At 37.8% G+C, this 14,698-nt stretch overlaps 1 protein-coding gene across 3 annotated transcripts in view; it reads left to right on the top strand.

The window, feature by feature from the left end:
• LOC101866089 (uncharacterized) overlaps positions 1 to 14,698 on the top strand; it is a 121,639-nt gene that overhangs the window by 67,990 nt on the left and 38,951 nt on the right. For all 3 annotated transcript variants that reach the window (XR_012417581.1, XR_012417582.1, XR_012417580.1), the window contains exon 4: positions 2,550 to 2,619. The gene's annotated coding sequence lies outside the window, so the exon portion shown is untranslated. The remainder of the gene's footprint in view (positions 1 to 2,549; positions 2,620 to 14,698) is intronic.

Raw genomic sequence — 14,698 nt, 5'->3', positions numbered from 1 at the left:
CCTGAATACAGCAAACTGATGGGTCTTGATTCTTTATCCAGTTTGCCAGTCTGGGTCTTTCAATTGGAGCATTTAGTCCATTTACATTTAAGGTTAATATTGTTAAGTATGAACTTGATCCTGCCATTATGATATTAACTGGTTATTTTGCTCGTTAGTTGATGTTGTTTCTTCCTAGCCTTGATGGTCTTTACATTTTGGCATGTTTTTGCAATTGCTGGTACCGGTTGTTCCTTTCCATGTTTAGTGCTTCCTTCAGGGTCTCTTGTAAGGCAGGTCTGGTGGTGACAAAATCTCTAAGCATTTGTTTATCTGTAAAGGATTTTATTTCTCCTTCACTTATGAAACTTAGTTTGGCTGGATATGAAATTCTGGGTTGAAAATTCTTTTCTTTAAGAATGTTGAATATTGGCCCCCACTCTCTTCTGGCTTGTAGAGTTTCTGCCGAGAGATCTGCTGTTAGTCTGATGGGCTTCCCTTTGTGGGTAACCCGACCTTTCTCTCTGGCTGCCCTTAAGATTTTTTCCTTCATTTCAACGTTGATGAATCTGGCAATTATGTGTCTTGGAGTTGCTCTTCTTGAGGAGAATCTTTGTGGCGTTCTCTGTATTTCCTGAATTTGAATGTTGGCCTGCCCTACTAGGTTGGGGAAGTTCTCCTGGATGATATCCTGAAGAGTGTTTTCCAACTTGGTTCCATTTTTCCCCTCACTTTCAGGTACCCCAATCAGACGTAGATTTGGTCATTTTACATAATCCCATACTTCTTGCAGGCTTTGTTCCTTTCTTTTTCTTCTTTTTTCTTTAGGTTTCTCTTCTCACTTCATTTCATTCGTTTGATCCTCAATCGCTGTCACTCTTTCTTCCAGTTGATTGAGTTGGTTACTGAAGCTTGTGCATTTGTCACGTATTTCTCATGTCATTGTTTTTATCTCTGTCAATTCGTTTATGGCCTTCTCTGCATTAATTATTCTAGTTATCAATTCTTCCACTCTTTTTTTCACGATTTTTAGTTTCTTTGCACTGGGTACGTAATTCTTCCTTTAGCTCTGAGAAGTTTGATGGACTGGAGACTTCTTCTCTCATCTCATCAAAGTCATTCTCCATCCAGCTTTGATCCGTTGCTGGCGATAAGCTGCGTTCCTTTGGAGGGGGAGATGCGCTCTTATTTTTTGAATTTCCAGCTTTTCTACCCTGCTTTTTCCCCATCTTTGTGGTTTTATCTGCCTCTGGTCTTTGATGATGGTGACGTAGTGATAGGGTTTTGGTGTGGGTGTCCTTCCTGTTTGTTAGTTTTCCTTCTAACAGTCAGGACCCTCAGCTGTAGTTCTGTTGGAGATTGCTTGAGGTCCACTCCAGACGCTATTTGCCTGGGTATCAGCAGCAGAGGCTGCAGAAGATAGAATATTGCTGAACAGCTAGTGTCCCTGTCTGATTCTTGCTTTGGAAGCTTCCTCTCAGGGGTATACTCCACCGTGTGAGGTGTGGGGTGTCGGTCTTCCCCTAGTGGGGTATGTCTCCCAGTTAGGCTACTCAGGGATCATGGACCCACTTGAGCAGGCAGTCTCTCCGTTCTCAGATCTCAACCTCCGTGTTGGGAGATCCATTGCTCTCTTCAAATCTGTCACACAGAGTCATTTGCGTCTGCAGAGGTTTCAGCTGCTTTTTTTTTTTATTATTGTTGTTGTTTAGCTGTGCCCTGTCCCCAGAGGTGTAGTCTACAGAGACAGGCAGGACTCCTTGAGCTGCTGTGAGCTCCACCCATTTGGAGCTTCCCAGCTGCTTTGTTTATCTACTTAAGCCTCAGCAATGGCGGGCGCCCCTCCCCTAGCCTTGCTGCTGCCTTGCTGTGTGATCGCAGACTGCTGTGCCAGCAATGAGGGAGGCTCCGTGGGCATGGGACCCTCCCGGCCAGGTGTGGGATATAATCTCCTAGTGTGTCCGTTTGCTAAGATCCTTGGTAGATCACAGTATTGGGGTGGGAGTTACCCGATTTTCCAGGTGTTGTGTGTCTCAGCTCCCCTGGCTAGGAAAAGGGATTCCCTTTCCCCTTGAGCTTCCCAGGTGAGGCAATGCCTCTCCCTGCTTCAGCTCTCGCTGGTCGGGCTGCAGCAGCTGACCAGCACCCACTGTCCTGCACTCCCTAGGGAGATGAACCCAGTACCTCAGTTGAAAATGCAGAAATCACCTGTCTTCTGTGTCACTCGCGCTGGGAGTTGGAGACTGGAACTTTTCCTATTCGGCCATCTTGCTCCGCCAAATTTTTTTCTTTTTTTTTTTTTTTTAAATAAAGACGGGTCTCACTATGTTACCCATGCTGGCCTCAAATTCCTGACCTGGGCTCAAGGGATTTTCCCATCTCAGCCTCCTGAGTAGCTGGGACTACAGGCATGTGCCATCTTGCCTGGCTTCATCTTATGTCTTTACATTCATTTCAATGGATGAGAATAAAAGTAGAGGTAGGTAAACAGCCTAAATGCAGCAGTCAAATAAATGAGTTGATATATTTTTATAAATGATCACATCTTTTTTTCTTCTCTCCCTCTATAGATATAGGAGTCCAACCCTTCTGACCATCCAGAGGCAAGCACAATATTCCTGAGAAAATCTCCAACAGATGGTGAGACAACATTGTCTTTTCTGCCAAGAAAAAGAGTGAAAACTCTTGTTGTTTGATCAGATGTATTATAGAAAGTATTTAGAAACTCGTATTGGTTTGATTTTTTCAAATTTTCACATATTTACTTGTCTTATTTTAATGTGTTATATACTTTTTCTTAATTGTTACTGTGTCAATGAAGTCATGTAAACTTTTTGTCTACACATTTTGCCATCTTTTTATCAACACAATTTGTCATGTGATGGAGGAGTCATAGATTTATCTTTATCCCTTGCTCCAAAGAGTACATTTTAAAGATAGAACTTAGGCTTCAGCTTGGTTTCCATTTAAACAAATAAAAAAACATAGTTACTCATCAACAGAGATTGAATCTGTGATTTTGGCCTCCTCTTGCACAGTCTCCTGATCACATGAGTTTATCACATCCAAGTTTATGCTTCCCAAAACTTTTAAGTTATTAACCTTTTCATCTGATGTAATGTAATTTTAAACATGCCCTACTTCTGCTTATTTTCCTTAATGTTATGTTAAATCCTCATTTGTTTGCTAAAAAGCCATACACAGCCAAGTTTTCCATTTGATTTAAGCAGCAAGAATACAAGTGAGGATCTATAATAAAATGGGAAGTAATGCAGCACAGTAAAATAGAGGAATTTGTCATCTTTCTTTTTGTAGTTTGAGTAGACTTTGCCTGTCTGAGTCAGGTATTTCTGGTTAGAATTTGTGTTCATTTTTGCATTACTATAAAGAGGTACCTAAGGCTGGGTAATTTATAACAAAAATAGGTTTAATCGGCTCATAGATCTTCAGGCTGTACAAACATGGCTTCAACATCTGCTTCTGGTGAGGGCCTCAACAAGCTTACAATCATGATGGAAGGCAAAGGGGAAGGACATGGTTCCACATGGTGAGAGAGGGAGGGAGAGGCTGGTAGAGGGAAGGTGTCACACTCTTTTTAACTACCAGAATGAGAATTTGCTTATTACCATGGGTATGGCACCAAGCCATTCATAAGGAATCCACCGCCATTACCCAAACACCTCCCATTAGGTCCTGTCTCCAATATTTAAGGGTCACATTTTAACATGAGATTTGGAGTGGGGGGGGGGGGAAATATCCAAACCATATCAGAGTTGTTTTTCCCAGTTCCTTCCAGAGCTGTAGGCTTCTCCCACATGGAGAGCATGGAAGAGGTAAAACAAAAGGTATTCCATGTCCCTCACTCTTCAGTGGTAGGAATGTTTGCCTGCAAGGCCTTTCCACCATCAAAGGTGGAGGCAGTGTAGGAAACAAACCATGACCCAATTCCTCTTAGAGCTTTTATTATGCTGGCCTGTTTTTTGTTTTTTGTTATTTTTTTAGAAAAAAATGATTTTTTGTGCTGCAGACACCATGTCCAATCGGGGTTTGTATAGTCATTTTAAAATTTAAATTTAAGATAGGTTACTTTCCAGTTGTTTTGTTTTTAGTGACATATTAGTAGATAACCACTAAGTGTGGTTCGAGATGCTCACAGGGATTTTGGTGCATCTAGAGATATGTGCCTGGCCAGAAAGTAGTTCTTAGAGCTGTTAACTCTTAGATTCTGGTAAATGAGAAAATACTCATGGCTCATATATGCAAAAGTTAAACTGTTTTATTAGCTAACTTTTTTATCTGGCCTCATTTTCTTTGCCCTTTTCTTTTGTACACAAGGATTCTTTCATGTGTATGTAATAGAAACAAAAAGTAAACTAGGTCAAAAAGTAAAACTAAGTTTTTAGATTTTACTTTATGAGATTTATCGTGCCAGATAATTTAAATATAAATTGTTGAAAGTATTTTTAAATAGAATTTTTCCTCATTTAGGAGTATTTAGTAAGACATTACTACTCTTATTTTATGGTGTTTGTATCAGAAGTGACCATGTTTTTTCATTCTTAGTACAAGAGAAAAAAAGCAACTATACAAATCATGTACGTAAACAGTCAAAAAGTTAAGAAATTGATAGTTTGTTATAAAAATATGTCTCTTGATTCCTTTAAATTATAATGGGGACTCAGTGGTAATAGCATGGACCTCTTTTTGTATTTTCCTAGGTATCAAATTTATTCAGAGAAAAATCTGCAGCTTAGTGTGTCCACCTTTTAAGAGTTTCTGACATTAAGTTAAATTTCAATAGTCTGGTTGTGGTATAAAGATCTGCCTTAAATATTTAATCATATTTTTAATCAAATAACAAAAATAGAATAGGTAAGAAATAACAAATAACAAAATAACAAATACAGAATAATAAATAACAAAAATAGAATAGCTGTCAGCACTGTCTATTGACTTTGTCATTGCAGGTGAAAGCATACCTTCCTCACTACACCATGACCTTATTTTTCTCCCTCTGTTTCTTCCAACTGTAGCACACTTTTAAATTAAATCAGTAATATTTACATGATTATGACTATGCAAATTCTATTCACTGCTAAGTCATATGGTGTTTTCACTATGCCTCTGCATTATATGTCCTTCATTCTTTCTCTGAAACAGTTCTGAAATCTGAGAATTTCTGCACTTTTTCTGGATCATCTCTTTCTTCCTAGCCTATGTTACTTTACCCAGCCAAATGCTGTAAGTAGCCCCTGGCTGGTCTGTTTGCTTTCACATCCATTATTTTTTAGCATGAAGCTAATTTTCTGACTATATTCTTTTGCCTGTTTTATGACAGCTGTTTTTCCCCCAGGTGTTGTAGCATTTATCCCATGCCTTTCAAAGATACTTTCCATCTGCTAAAACACATCTGTTCCTTTTTTTTTTTTTTTTTTTTTTTTTTTTTTGCCGTGGGTGGGGGAGCAACTGTCTTTGACATTTTGTCATCCCAGTTCAATATGGAGTGGCTTTCCCTAGATATGCTCGATGTCTGCTTTTCTGTGCTAGTTCCTTAAAGTCTTTTGGGATCTCACATAGCTGCCATCTTGTGTGGGATCACCTGAGTCCTAGATTCTGTTTCCTGCTGTCCTGTTATCCTCTCTAGTTGTACTTGAGCACATTTTCCTGGTCAGAGATGTTTAGGGATCTGGCTAGTCTTAAAATCCCTCCTTTTTGATAGAGAGTAAACTTCTAGGTTGAATCTAAACTTTAGGATTCTGAAGATATTTCACAATTGTGCCCTCATTACAGTGTTGTTCTTGACTCTATTGCCATTGTGAGATATATTATTTATAACCAGGTTTTATGTACCTGTGGAAGCTTTTAGAAGCTTCTCGCTCACTGAGCTTCTGAAATTTCATAATAACAGCTTGGTGGGAATCTTTTCATTTTATTGAGGCTACTAAGTCTGAAGACTATCTCTTCTTGAGAATTTTTGTGTTTTCTCTATTCCTTTTTTTCTGACAGTCTTGTTATTCAGACACTCAGCTGCTTAGGTCAGTATACCTGCATTGGTTTTTAATTTTTCTCCTTCGATTTTTCAGTTTCCGTGACTTTGTACTCTAATATTTCTATTGAATTGTATATCTTTTTCAGTGTGTTTTTAGGTTTTCTTTTAAAGTTTTGCTCCTAATTTTGACTGGTCCATGAATTCCTTTTTTTCTGTTGTTTTGATCTCTCTTGTTGGAGGCTTCCCTCGAATGTGTGGTGTTCCCTGGTTTTATTTGGAAGCGGGACTTCTGTTAACTGGTGGCACTCAGTGTGTGGTTTTGGAAGCCAAACTAGCTTTTCATTTGCGGGACTTCAGTGTATTATCTGGGGATCTTTACTCGAGTCAGTTCAGTTTCTTCTGAGAAAAGATCTCCCAATTTTCCTGCCTGGGAAGTAAAAGAATGTCTACTTGCTTTCCAAAAGCAGAGTTAGGGAAGCAAGTTGGAGTTCTATTTTTGGTGCACAGTTTTCTTTATATCTCAGGTTTAAGTCTTGGTATTTCTGAACCTAGAAATTCTCAGGTTTGGTATATCCAGAAAACACACATCTAAGTTTCTTATCAGATGGGAGGACAGTTGGACTTGGGGCTCTAACCACATATTTTCTGACATTGCTGGCTTTTGTTTTACATTTTACCCTACTTTCCAAAGTTCTATTTGCCGGTAAGTTCACAGCCTGCCTTTAGTTCTACAAGACAAACTGGCTTGCTTCTCTTCCAGTCACTTTCTGTAGGGACCAAAGTTGTGCTTCTGTGTTATGTACCACTCCTTTATGTGCTTTTTATGTCCCAGCATTTATTAAAAATCATCTCTGTCAACCTTCTCTCCTGATCCTATTTGTAACCAGTATTTTACGTATGACTAACGAGACTTCCAGAGGCAGAGGAAATACATTTGTGGTCAATCTATCATATTTAATCCAAATTTAGGACCTATATTTACATGTGAATCAAAGTTTAATTTCAATATAATTAATGGTATTACCCCAGACATTTTTTTTTGTGATGTATCTATAATAAGCATATTATACTTTTCTTCTAAGGCCTTGTTTAATATGCTTATTCAAACTTACACTGCCATATTATCCCATTACCTCACAACATAGATGGAGCTGTTTTCATGAATGCCCAATAGATGGAGCTGTATTCATGAATGCCCAAAATGTTAGAAATATTTAAATTAATTAAAATTTGTTTATTTTAAGCCTGGTCAACATAGCAAGAGCTCATCTCTACAGAAAGGTTAAATAACAAATTAGCCAGGCATGGTGGCATGTGCCTTTAGTTTTACCTACTCATGGGGCTGAGACAGAGGATCACTTGAGCTCAGGAGTTTGAGGCTGTAGTTAACTGTAACTGCACCACTGCACTCCAGCTTGGGTAACAAAGGGAGATCGATCCTGTCTCAGAAAAAGAAAAAAGTTATTATTTTAAAACATATCTAAAATTTGTCTTGCCAAAAAGGAGAGAGGAAAATGTAAACTTGAGTTTTCATTTTATTTTATATTTGCTGGGAAGAATGCCATAGTTTATTTATTTATTTACTGTTATTTCCATAGGTTTTGGGGAAAACAGGTTGTATTTGGTTACATGAGTAAATTATTTAGTGGTTATTTGTGAGATTTTAGTGTACCTGTCACTTGAGCAGTGTCCACTGAACCCAATTTGTAGTCTTTTATCCCTCACCCCCTTCCCACCCTTTTCCTTGTGTCCCCAAAGTCCATTGTATCATTCTTATGCCTTTGCATCCTCATAGCTTAGCTCCTACGTATGAATGAGAGCATATGATCTTTAGTTTTCCATTCCTGAGTTACTTCACTTAGAATAATAGTCTCTAATTCCATCTGGGTTGCTGGGAATGCCATTAATTTATTCCTTATTATGGCTGAGTGGTATTTCTTAATTCACTTGTTGATTGATGGGCATTTGGGCTGGTTCCACATTTTTATAATTGCAAATTGTGCTGCTGCAAACATACATGTGCAAGTGTCTTTTTTGTATAATGTCTTCTTTTCTTCTGAGTAGAGACCCAGTAGTGGGATTGCTGGATTGAGTGATGGTTCTACTTTTAGTTTTTTAAGGAATCTCCACACTGCTTTCCGTAGTGGTTGTACTAGTTTCCATTTTTACCAGCGTTGTAGAGAAGTGTTTTCACCCCATCCAAACCAACATCTATTATTTTTTGATTTTTTAATTATGGCCATTCTTGCAGGAGTAAGGTGGTATGGCATTGTGGTTTTGATTTTCATTTTCCTGATCATTAGTGATGTTGAGCATTTTTTCATATGTTTTTTGGCCAGTGGTATATCTTCTTTTAAGAATTGTGTATTTATATCCTTAGTCCACTTTTTTATGGGATTGTTTGTTTTTTCTCTTGCCCATCTGTTTGAATTCCTTGTAGATTCTGTATATTAGTCCTTTGTCAGATATATAGATTGTGAAGATTTTCTCCCATTCTGCAGGTTGTCTGTTTACTCTGATGATTGTTCCTTTTCCTGTGCAGAAGCTGTTTAGTTAAGTCTCACCTGTTTATCTTTGTTTTTGTTGCATTTGCTTTTGGGTTCTTGGTTATGAAGTCTTTGCCTAAGCCAATGTCTAGAAGGTTTTTCTCATATTATCTTCTACAATTTTTAAGGTTTCAGGTTGTAGTTTTATGTCCTTGATCCATCTTGAGTTGATTTTTGTGTAATGTGAGAGTTGAGGATCCAGTTTCATTCTCCTGCACGTGGCTTTGCCAATTATCCCAGCACCATTTGTTGAATAGGGTTTATGTTCTTCTCTTTTTGTTTTAGTTGGCATTGTTGAAGGTAAGTTGGCTGTAGGTATTTGGGTTTATTTCTGGGTTTTCTATTCAGTTCTATTGGTGTTCTATTCTGACTTTTTTTTTTTTTTTTTTTTTTTGAGATGGAGTCTCGCTGTGTCCCCCAGGCTGGAGTGCAGTGGCGCGCTCTTGGCTCACTGCAAGCTCTGCCTCCGGGTTCACGCCATTCTTCTGCCTCAGCCTCCCGAGTAGCTGGGACTACAGGCGCCCGCAACAGCTCCCAGCTAATTTTTTGTATTTTTAGTAGAGACGTGGTTTCACCGTGGTCTCGATCTCCTGACCTTGTGATCCGCCCACCTTGGCCTCCCAAAGTGCTGGGATTACAGGCGTGAGCCACCACACCCGGCCTATTCTGACTATTTTTATACCAGTACCATGCTGTTTTGGTGACAATGGTCTTATTTTATAGTGTGAAGTCAGATAATGTGATGGCTCCAGATTTGTTGTTTTTGTTTAGTTTTGTTTCGGCTATGTGTCATCTTGTTTGGTACCATATTTTAGGATTGCTTTTTCTAGTTCTGTGAAAAATGATGATGGTATTTTGATAGGAATTGCATTGAATTTGTAGGTTGCTTTTGGCAGTATGGTCATTTTCACAATAGTGATTCTACCCATTCATGAGCATGGGATGTCTTTCCATTTGTTTGTCATCCATGATTTCATGCAGCAATGTTTTGTAGTTCCCAATGGCATATCAAAAAGATAATGCACCATGACCAAGTGGGTTTCATACCACGAATGCAGGGATGGTTTAACATATGCAAGTCAATAAATGTGATACACCACAGAAACAGAATTCAAAACAAAAATCACATGATCATCTCAATAGGTGCAGAAAAAGCATTTAACAAAATCCAGCATCCTTTTATGATTAAAACCCTCAGCAAAATTGTCATACATGGGACATACCTCAATGTAATAAAAGCCATTCATTACAAACCCACAGGCAACATAATATTGAGTGGCAAAAAGTTGAAAGCATTCCCCCTGAGAACTGGAACAAGACAAGGATACCCACTATCACCACTGCTATTCACTATAGTACTGTAAGACCTAGCCAGAGCAATCACACAAGAGAAAGAAATAAAGGCATGCAGATCAGTAAAGTCAAACTGTCACTGTTTGCTGATGATATGATCGTATACCTAGAAAACCCTAACGACTCTTCCAAAAAAAAAACCTCCCAGAACTGACAAAATGAATTCAGAAAAGTTTCAGGATACAAAATTAATGTACACAAATCAGTAGTTCTGTTATTCCCCAACAGCGACCAAGCTGAGAATCAAACCAATAACTCAACCCCTTTACAATAGCTGCAAAACAACAACAGCGAAACCCTTAGAAATATATCTAAGCAAAGAGGTGAAAGACCTCTACAAGGAAAACAGCTTTAGTGTTTTTAATGTGTTAAAATGAGAGGCAGCAGGTACAGTGGAATAAGTCAGTGGTTGGGCATTGGTGTCCAATGGGTACTGGACCTTTGATAGTAAGGCTTTGGTTTTGACTTACTAAAATAGGAGATATGATTGTTTTCTAGTTTTTGTCATTGAACTTTAAAAGAACTAAGTCATCCCTTCCATTTCTCATTAAAGACTATAAAATTTCATACTCAGATTTATGCTGACTGAAGTTAGATTTGTTTCTATTTTGTGGCTACCTTAAATAATACCTGTAAACAGTAACCTGTTAGTAGTGTTTTTGCTGTAATTAAATGTAATATAAGACTTACTTACCTTCCAAATTATAACTGAATTAATTTGTCAAATACTTGTTGAACTTTTTGATTTATTCAAAATTTTATGCTGAGCAGCTGGAGGTAGGAACAGTTAGGGCACTCCCTTACTCTTAGGGAGAGGCGTACTTTCTCATGAGGAGAATACTCTGCTAGAATTAGTATCTTGTAACTAGTTAGTGTAAAAAAAAAATGTGTTTTGGTGAGGCTACTGGCAAAGAGATCCAAGAAGGTAGACACAGTCAAGCTCGCTGAAACAAGGAAGGAGAAAAGCATTATTCCAGTCAGAGAAAAGGGGTAGAGCAGGAAAATGCCTAGGTGCAGGTCAAATGATTTATAGAATAAAATTAATCAAGGTTTGAAATGAATGGAAAGTATTCTTTGAGAGTCTCATTTGAGTCATGTCATGGCAGTCTTGTTTAAACATGAAGTGAAAGTTAAATTTTTTAAGTTGTCATCTGTTTTCAGGGTGTGAGAGAATATTTAAGTGTTACTCTTTTTATCCTCCACATAAGAAAACAGGACTAGAGAAACCTATGTCTTTCTCACTTTGAAATGATACATTTAGGATTAGTAACTTAGTAGATGCATTAGTCTTGTATTCATTGCAGTAAATGGTCTTGTACCAATATTATTTAATACATTACATTTTACTGTAGTAAATAAATAACAGAAATAGAAATTCTCAGCTGTTTTATGTCACTATAGAAAAAAACAATGAAATCTTATTTTAAACTTTTCTCATTATTTATAAAGGGAATTCATAAAATCCTTGTGAGGTCTGATGATAGGTACCATGTTAAAAGCAGCATTTTATAACCTGTATCTCAAACATCATCTGTGGAAGTTAAGAGCCTCCAATGAGTTTTTTATAGAGTGCATATGGTACCATACTCAGGCAGTTCATGGAGTGTAAGAAATATCATAGTGCTTTGAAAAAATTGACATTTTAACCAATGAAAAGGTACACTTTGATAAGTTTAACTTATACTTCCCTTCCCCGTCAGGTATCTACTGAGCATTTTACTCAACAATACAGTTCATATTTGACAATATTCCTTGATGACAGCACAGCCAGTCAACCTCATCTTACAATGATACTAAAATCATGGGTACAACTATATTGCCAAGGGACAGACTCCTTTATTCAAAAATTATTTCAGCCATTTGGTTGTACTCTTCAGCAATCAGTTTAACAAATTGGAGTCAACTATATATTGATATCCAGATTCTAAATATTAAGTATCAATTTCTCTTTTAATCTTAGATGTTATTGTGGAAGGAAAAATCAGCAAGTAAGCAATCCCAGAAAAATGTAGCTATTTATTTGATGCCTTCATGCCTTAATACAATATTGAATGCAATGAGAAGGATAGATTCCTTTTATTGAATGATTTTTGTAAACTATTAGTTTTTCAGTGCATTGCAGGCCTAAATCAATGTGTACTACTTTGGACATTAGTCTTGGAAGAAGGCACAGCTTTTTCTCTTCTGGCACCACAGTGTATCTACATTTGATTTTTTCCCATTGTGCATGAGCACCTCATGGGCCACAAAAATGCATTTTGAGAGTATCCTGAGATGAACTTTATTTTAAAAGGAACTACAACCAACACCACCACCAGCTCCATTGGGTTTGTCTAGTGTACATCATTATCACCTCCTTGGGTTATGAGTATTGATTTTTAGAACACAATTTGGAAAGTGCTAATTTAGAATATTAATGTCTTTAACTTTACTTTTCATTCTATAAACATAACTAGCTTATAAACAATTTTATTTCAAATGTTCTAGCATTTTTAGCTAATTCAATTGTCAGTAACTTTTACTTTAATTAAAAATGGCAGCTGGCTCCTGACTTGGAGACACCTCCCAGCAGGGTTAGATAGACACCTCATACAGGAGAGCTGGCATTTGGTGGGTGCCCCTCTGGGATGAAGCTTCCAGAGGAAAGAGCAGGCAGCAATCTTTGCTATTCTGGAGCCTCCGCTGGTGATACCCAGGCAGATGGTCTGGAGTGGACCTCCAGCAAACTCCAGCCAACCTACAGAAGAGGCCTCTGAGTGTTACAAGGAAAATTAGCAAACAGAAAGCGGTAACATCAACACCAACAAAAAGGACAACAATCCAAAAATCCCATCAACTTCAAAAGGTCATCAACAACAAAGATCAAAGGTAGATAAATCCATGAAGATGAGAAAAAAAAACCAGCATAAGAATGCTGAAAATGCCCAAATCCGGAATGCCTCTTCTCCTCCAAAGGGTCACAACTCCTCACTAGCAAGGGAACAAAACTAGATGGAGAATGAGTTTGTCAAATTGACAGAAGTAGGCTTCAGAAGGTGGGTAATAACTAGCTCCTCCAAGCTAAAGGAGCATGTTCCTACCCAATGCAAGGATGCTAAGAATCTTGATAAAAGGTTACAGGAACTGCTAACTAGAATAAAGAGTTTAGAGAACATAAACGACCTGATGGAGCTGAAAAACACAGCATGAGAACTTCGTGAAGCATACACAAGTATCAATAGCCGAATTGATGAAGCAGAAGAAAGGATATCAGAGATTGAAAATCACCTTAATGGAATAAAGTGTGAAGACAAGATTAGAGAAAAAAAAAAGAATGAAAAGGAACAAAGCCTCCAAGAAATATGGGACTATGTGAAAAGATCAAACCTATGATTGATTGGTGTACCCGAAAGTGATGGGAAGAATGGAACCAAGTTGGAAAACACTCTTCAGGATATTATCCAGGAGAAGGTCCCCAACCTAGCAAGACAGGCCAACATTTAAATTCAAGAAATACAGAGAACATCACTAAGATACTTCTTGAGAAGAGCAATCCCAAGACACATAATCGTCAGATTCAGCAAGGTTGAAATGAAGGAAAAAATGTTAAGGGCAGCCAGAGAGAAAGGTCAGGTTACCTACAAAGGGAAGCCCATCAGACCAACAGCAGATCTCTCTGCAGCAATCCTACAAGCCAGAAGAGAGTGGGGGCCAATATTCAACATTCTTAAAGAATTTTCCCAGAATTTCATATCCAGCCAAACTTAGCATCATAAGTGAAGGAGAAATAAAATCCTTTACAGACAAGCAAATGCTAAGGGATTTTATCACCACCAGACCTGCCTTACAAGAGTTCCTGAAGGAAGCACTAAATATTGAAAGGAAAAACTGGTACCAGCCACTGCAAAAACATAGCAAAATATAAAGATCAACCACGCTATGAAGAAACTGCATCAACTAATGTGCTAAATAACCAGGTAGCATCATGATGACAGGATCAAATCCACACATAATAATATTAACCTTAAATGTAAACAGGCTAAGTGCCTCAATTAAAAGACACAGACTGACAAATTGGAAAAAGAGTCAAGACCCATCGGTGTGCTATATTCAAGAGACCCATCTCATGTGCAGTGACACACATGGGCTCAAAATAAAGGGATAGAGGAATATTTACCAAACAAATGGAAATCAAAAGGAGGGGTTGCAATTTTACTCTCTGATAAAACAGACTTTAAACCAACAAAGATCAAAAAAGACAAAGAAGGGTATTACATATGGCAAAGGGATCAATGCAATAAGAAGAGCTAACTACCCTAAATATATATGCACCCAATACAGGAGCACCCAGATTCATAAAACAAGTTCTTACAGACCTACAAAGAGACTTAGACTTCCACACAATAATAGTTGAAGACTTTAACACCCCTCTGTCAATATCAGACAGATCAGTGAGACAGAAAATTAACAAGGATATTCAGGACTTGAACTCAACTCTGGACCAAGCAGATCTAATAGACATCTACAGAACTCTCCACCCCAAATCAACAGAATATACATTCTTCTCAGCACTTATTCAAAAATGGACCACTTAAATGGAAGTAAAACACTTCTCAGCAAATGCAAAAGAATGGAAATCATAACAGTTTCTCAGATTACAGTGCAATCAAATTAGAACTCAAGATTTAGAAACTCACTCAAAACCGCACAACTACATGGAATCTGAACAACCTGCTCCTGAATGACTATTAACAACAACCTGCTCCTGAATGACTACTGAGTAAATAATGAAATTAAGGTAGAAATAAAGAAGTTCTTTGAAACCAATGAGAACAAAGGCACAACTTACCAG

The sequence above is a fragment of the Macaca fascicularis genome, chromosome 9 (genome assembly GCF_037993035.2).
Source record: "Macaca fascicularis isolate 582-1 chromosome 9, T2T-MFA8v1.1".
Lineage (NCBI taxonomy): Eukaryota > Metazoa > Chordata > Mammalia > Primates > Cercopithecidae > Macaca > Macaca fascicularis.
Note: the sequence above shows the minus strand (reverse complement) of the source record. Positions and strands in the feature narration are given on the sequence as shown.